Raw genomic sequence first — 7,269 nt, forward strand, 5'->3', positions numbered from 1 at the left:
ACACACACACACACACACACACACACACACACACACACACACACAATAAGGACAGCCATTCTCAGGAACACTGGCCATAACAAGTTGGTCACAATGGGTTCTTAGGTTGGCCAGACAGAAAAAAAATCATCATGCATCTATGCATGTGGGAGCTTGTATAACAGAACCTGCTTAGATTAAGAAGACTCTGAACTTCCCTGCTCATCATTGACATCGCCTGTCTGATTCTTTCCACCAACTGAAAGATGACAGGTCTTCCCTCCAAGGTTTTGGTAGACTTTACTGCTGGATTGTCATTAATTTACTTAGCAAACATTTACCAATCTCAATTATATAAGAGATACTGTGATACATGTCACACACAAAGCTCTTTAAACAGTGGAGTTATGATTACATAATTTTATTGTTACTTTTAATTTTCAAATTTGCTTTTAATTACTATACACTAAATTTACCATCAAAATTAGATGCATTTTAGTATTTGAAAGTATATCTCACAAATTTGGTTAAAATTGACATTTTATTTATCAATTTCTCCTGTGTTCATGCTTCCAAGCGCTAAAGATTTGAAAGTACTCTTATGGAAGGCATCATTTATGAAAATGGCAATCCCAAAGGCCATTTCTGGGCTTCTGTTTTTTAAATTAGATATTTTCTTTATTTACATATCAAATGTTCTCCCCTTTCCTGGTTTCCACTCTGAAAACACCCTATTTCCTTCCCATTCTCCCTGCTCACCAACCCACCCTCTCCCACTTCTGGCCCTGGCACTTCCCTACACTGAGGCATAGAGCCTCCACAGGACCAAGGGCCTCTCCTCCCACTGATGCCCAACTAGGCCATCTTCTGCTACATATGCAGCTGGAGCCATGAGTCCCACCATGTGTACTCTTTGATTGGTGGTTTAGTCCCTGGGAACTCTGGGGGTACTGGTAAGTTCCATTTCTGGGATTCATATGCTATCAGCTATAAAAAAAAAAAAGCAGATATACAGAAAATATCAATCCAGATCATTTCCAAGTTTATTTATACCCTGTGATTGTAAAAGGCCTCACCCTCTTAATCCTCTGTGAAATCATTACAGTGTTGAATATGTACTGATTAGAGAAAAGGATGGCTAGAAATAAAGATAGAGAAAGAAAACAGCTTTGTCCACCATATATACTGCTTTTTCTCTAGTACTTTAAGCCAGTGGTCCCCATCGCCCATTGTTCTATCTTGAGTGTTATGTTTGAAATAGAAATTGTTCTCAAAAGTCCATGTGTTCATCATGTAGTTCCTAACTTATAGCAATCTTTTGGAAAGTTCTAGAAAGTTCAGTAAGCAGAACCTGTCTGAAGAAAATAAATTACTGGGAAGTGTCTGAAAGTAACACCTGATTCAGGTCTCTGTCCCTCTCTACTTCAAGATGGTCACTAAATGAAGACAGTCTTCTCACATATAGTCCCATAACCATTATATTCTGATATGAAATTCTAGGCTGAATAGTCTGAAACCATGATCTAAAATAGATATTTTCCATTTTCTATATCAACTTCTGTAGATGTGTGTCTCAAATATTTGTTCAAAGTGATAAAAATCTGACTAACATGCTAGGTTTAGTTTATTATTACCCAGTGTGTCATATTAGGACAGGGATGCCTTGTGAGGCATTGTCCTTTTACAAGAGAACACCAACTCTCTCATCTCTCACAGAACTTTACTGCCCTCAAGAGTCTTAGAAAGGTGGCGATCATTTTTGTGATGAGTTCTGGCCTAGTAGTAGTGGGAAATATTTTAGGGGTGGATGCTGGCCTTCTGTAATTCTGTACTGGGGAACACACTAGTGTGCAGCTGTACATGCCTTGGTAGCTACAAGGAGATATGAATACTTCCTATGAGTTAGTGGATCTGCATTTCACTCAGGCTGTTTGCAACATCAGGTGTGTTGGTGAAATCCATCATGCTTGTGTGTATGCTAGTGCTTTCTGGATAATATTTTTTTTAGCTTGATGATATCAGTTATATATTCTGTAACTCTATTCTATATTCTATATTCCATATTCTATATTCTATCTATAGTATATAGTCTATATTCTATCTATAGTCTATACTCTATGTTCTATAGCTTATAGTCTATATCTTATAGCCTATATCCTATATTCTATATTGACATTTGTTATCTATATATGATGTTCTATATCTATTATTTTCTGCAATGAGTGTGAAAGTTTAACATCACAGTTCCAACAAGTCCTATTTTTAAATATATTCATAAATACATCTTTAAATAATGTAGGGCATGGATCAATGTTTGCTCAACAGAGAAAGAACTATAAATAAGCTCATAATGTATTCAAAGTCACAAAAGGTAGGTGGTGGTTTGTTCTTGAATTCCATATGGTGATTAGGCCAAGGAACATTGCTATGCAGTGACACTAACATCCAGGATAGCGTAGGGTTAGGATGGTCAGTGATGGCATGGTGAGCATGAATACAGCAGGAACCAGCATCAACTTTCACTATAAGAGTACGAAAATCTAGAGAGAAAAATGTTCCTCTCAAATGGATGCCAAGCAAGAGAAGCAAGATGGCTCAGAAATGTCGGCATCCTTCTTCCCAATTATCCACAAGAGGAGCAAGAAGAGTAGCAAGCAGACAGCAAGAAAGAATAAGTCAGCTCATCCTCGATGGGTAAGGTAGAAGCTACTGTATTCTACTTGGTTTTCCACTGTTAGGTTGGCAGAATACATACCTTGAATAAATGTGCAAGAGAATGCTGAACAACTCACTGAGGAAACATAGAGTAAAACTTAAACACACTTCTTGTACATATTCTGATACTTAAACTTAAGGCATTCTGAGCAGAAAACCTAAAACCTTCATTCAAAGGGCAGATCATTACCAGTGGGTCGCTTGGCTAGATGGGCAGGGGATAATTTCATTTGTTGGCTCTCCAGGTGGTTAATATTTTAGCTAACATGACAGAACTGTGAATTACCTATGAGGACAGCATGACCTTAAAGCATAATAAAAATGATTGCATATATTCACTGAGCACTTGACTATAAGATGATGTGATGCTTGTCTGTGAAGATCTGCTGTATATTTTATGGTCTGTAACAACATTGGGAATTCCAGGCTTGGTTAGTCTCCATTTTGTTAGAACAATTTTCTTGGGGACTACCTTACACAGATCACTTACAAAACAACGTGTTGGCATATACCTTTGAAACATCGAATTCCATATGCTGCTTACGGAGGTGTAACAAGATTGTTGTTCTCTGAACGCTCTGAATAAACATCTTTTTCCTTTCTCTACATCATTTTAAAAACTTTTACAGCCTATTTTTAAAAAATTAAACAGAATCAAAAGACATAATGAGGACAAAAGCAAGCTCGTGTTTAGCTTGAATGTTTCACTTTCAGTTCCTTGCACTTATTTCTTAAAGCCCAGTCTCCCTATGCTTTAAGTTGGTATTTGTTGCTTTGTGAATTTTATATGCAATTAGAAAACCATATTTCTATTATTTGTCTATTAGAGAATGTAAAGATTTGTATCCCAGCCCTCCCTTCCTATGTTTCCTACGTTTACATACTTCATAAGTAGAATCTACATCTACAATTCAGTATGTTATGATTGCATACCCTTACTAGCACAGTCACTGTAACTCAAAATTTTCTAATTCTACAATGTGGTTGTTTCCTTACCTGTGCCCCATGTTTTTAAATAGTTGGAAACAAATACCCATGAAGATTGTTTCTAAATACCCCTAACCAATAATGCTTCGTCCCATATTTTTCCACAGAGGCTGCTTTTTCATAGTCATGCTTCTTCATCATTGATCCTAAACAGCTCACTCCCAAAGGCTAGCCACCTGTGTCCAAAACTACCTCTTGATCATGTTCATTTTCAGTTAAGTTTCTTATTGGCCTATAGTTTCTCAAATAGGTTGTGAGATAGTTGCATGTATGCTGAAATTTGGGGTATCTAAAAGTATTCAGTCTGCTCTTTTGTTTGGAAGGATATATTTTTGTTTTAAGCATAATGTTTTATTGAAAATCATATAACACAGAATTTCAAGGTGTCATATCATGGTTTCTATTACTTAATGCTTATACAAGCATTGTCTACTGTTCTTTGTGTCTTTCATTTAACATTTAAAATTTATGATTTATTCTTGTTATTCTGGTATTAGTGATGATTAGATTGGAGTTTTTGAAATTGTTAACTAAACTAAATATTTGGTGGTCCATTTAAAAATTAGTATTCTGTATCCTTCTCACCTTTATGTCATATTTCTTGGAATTCTTGTGATTTAATCTGTTTCCCTTTGAGGAGATATGTTACTCATGTAAATTCTTTTGAGATGATTATCAAAGATGTCTCTTTTCCCTTTAAGTTAGTTTAATTTAGCTAATTAATTTTTTTCATTCTACTGTATAGGAGATTCATGAAGTTCATCAAAACCATTAACATCTTTTCTTTAACTATCTTGATCATTTGATTATATTGTGCTTACAATAGATCTAATATTTATATTATAAGCAATATCACCACTTAAGATATACATTTACTTTAATACTGTATGTTTCCTCTAAGAAGTTTCTTACCTTTAAATAGCTTGTGTCTATTTCTTAAACTGTGGGTTCCTGCTTCTATTGATCCTTACCTGTCTGCTCACATTCAAGCACCTATTATATCCTTTCCTATTCCAGGGAATCATTGTGGAGTACACAGCTGGCTGCAGATTCTCTGGAAGCATGAACATGGAAAGAGATGGAAAGCTCCCAGAATAGTATGTGCCTTTATATTCTATGTCTGACTTTTGGTCCTGCACATCAAAACCTGTTTTTCTTTGGACCCGTTGATCCAGGTCCAGAGAGCTAAAATCAGTTTCTCTGGGGAAATACACTTCTTGTCTGTAAACAGAGTAAGGGAAATAAGCCATTTGTCAGTTTAGGATGGAGGAGAGAGGAGCTTCACAGAGCACAATGAAGACGGTGCCAATTCTCCCATGTTCAGTCTGAAGTTCTAGCTTACTCTTTATGTTACACACTCGCAGAACCTTCCTAGCTATGTCAGTCCAAATGTTGTGGTGATCTCTGGTCAATAAATTCCTTGAAATCTCTGTTTAATTGACCTACTTTCTTTCTTTCTTGATAACCAGGTTGCATTTTAATTAATTATTACTGCATCCTATTAAAGTGCTTTAAGTGACTTTAAGTTACTTTCTGCTACTAATAACCAAATGATGGCAATGGGTTTCTTATCTCTACTGAAGCACAGTGTTTTGAGTGCTTTGGCCTTAGTATATCTCCCCTGAAAGCATCCTCAGGGGAGGCTTTTGCTAGCACCAAAATATGGAAGGTATTATATGAGATCTGTAATATGTGGCATGAGAACTGAGAGTAATAATAGCTTCCTATCCAATGCTTTACTGATTTGGAGGGAACTTGTTACTTAATGTCACATTCAATAATTTTTCTCATGAATCCTTAGTTTCTACAACATTAAATAATAGAAGATATAAATATTCTACCAGTATTTGCATGTGGCTGTGATCTATACTTGTAATATACATGCTGAACATTGTACTTTTATAACATTACAACATAAAAATTATACTAGAATTCTTCAAGTAACTTTCTCAAAATGTACACAGGTCAAAATCTTGACTGGGTTTAGAATAACAATATCAAATGTTCAGGGATAATATCTCTTTAAGTAATTACTAAACTGGAAACAGAATGCTAAAACAAAATCCTAAGAGTGCCCAACACAATCAATAGCCATATATCCTATAATTTGTACCAGAACTGAAAGAAATTCAAGAGAAACTGTTGGCAGATCAAAGGCAATGGATTTATCAATGTGTTTACCTTCCCTGGGAATACACTCTCATCAGATGTACACACTAAGCTAACATACTCTGTCCCAAGTATCTTTGACTTGCCTGTAATTTTAATATCTCCATGCATTCAAAAGCCCACCTTTCCTTTTTTTTCTGAGTAGATTTACACAGACTTAAGACAACACTCATCCTACCAAAGCAAATGTTTGATACATGTACACCAAGGACATGATTTTTGTCTCCATGTTAAGAAGGATACCAGATGTGGGCAGCTAATGGGTATTTAAAGCTTGGCATCAAACTAAGTCTTTAAGAAGAGAGAAAGTGTCCCTGTAGGAAGCTTTCGTATAGAAACTGTGGAATGTCTTCTCTAAGAATGTGGCATATGCAGTAAAGTCTAAATAAACAAGTGATTTTCTTAGACACACGGTTTCATCTTTACCACAACAGTATATACACATCTACATAGTTTTCTTTGGAACAGATGTTAATTTGTCTCTACTCTCCTTAGAAAACCAAAGGACTGATGTGTATGCTCTTTTAAGGTGCTCAGGCTACTAAATGGACTTTGAATATTTTTCCCATTAAGGTTCCAGGGTTTGGGGAAATAAAGAGTTATTCACCATTACCTTTTCCCATGGGAGAAATGCTGTAAGATAAGAACACTGAAAATGTCAATTCCTTGATAGTTTCTCTAACAAAATTTTTCCTGTAACACACTTGGACTAAGAATTGCCTGTAAGCTAGTAAAACACAGAGAAATCATCCTGTTTTGAAGTTGGAGGGCATGGGAAGTGGATAGTGTAAAGGCCACAACTTGGATACTATAATGTCAATCAAGACAGTCATGGTTTCCTGCATGTGGGACTTGAGTTTTGCTCATTTTCTATCATGTTATCCCAGGAAGATCATCCCTGGACTCTCTCAGGGGGTAAGGGGCAGAAAATTAGTGGTTGAGTCACACACACACACACACACACACACACACACACACACTCATGCTCTCCCTAAATAGAAGCCTCTGTTCTCCTTACTGCACTTCAATCTCAAGGCTGTAAGAACACATCCTAAAGAACAGACATCTGATTTCAATGAGAGCAATTAAAACTTGTAACCCTAAAGTAGCAGAACTGAGGTGAAATCTAGTCAAGGAAAAGGTAGAATTTGATCCCAGTGTCAATTACAAACATAGGGCCCCTTCTTTGCTGATGAATGGGCTTATAGAAAACCTCTCTCTAGTGCAGGCCTGAATTGAAGGCCTCATGCATCCTGGGAAAGACATTTGCCACTGAGCTGTACCTCCAGCCTCTTCTTCACTTCTTAGCAAATGATCTTCCTGAAGCTTGTTCATACACCATTTTCATTGTTTTCTTTTTTTTTCTTTATTTATATGCGAATTTCTCCATTCCCAGTTTCGCCTCCAAAAAACAAAAAA

General features: G+C 36.3%; 1 protein-coding gene and 1 long non-coding RNA gene across 2 annotated transcripts in view; one reads left to right on the forward strand and one right to left on the reverse strand.

Annotated features, from left to right (window-relative positions):
• The window catches only part of Xkr4 (XK related 4), a 410,235-nt gene that overhangs the window by 351,447 nt on the left and 51,519 nt on the right, over window positions 1–7,269 (reverse strand). The window lies entirely within an intron of this gene.
• The window catches only part of LOC116088126, a 28,229-nt gene that overhangs the window by 9,342 nt on the left and 11,618 nt on the right, over window positions 1–7,269 (forward strand). The window contains exon 2 of the long non-coding RNA XR_004117783.1: window positions 4,699–4,778. This is a non-coding gene — a long non-coding RNA (uncharacterized LOC116088126). The remainder of the gene's footprint in view (window positions 1–4,698; window positions 4,779–7,269) is intronic.

This window comes from Mastomys coucha, unplaced genomic scaffold (genome assembly GCF_008632895.1).
Source record: "Mastomys coucha isolate ucsf_1 unplaced genomic scaffold, UCSF_Mcou_1 pScaffold14, whole genome shotgun sequence".
NCBI classification, from domain to species: Eukaryota; Metazoa; Chordata; class Mammalia; order Rodentia; family Muridae; genus Mastomys; species Mastomys coucha.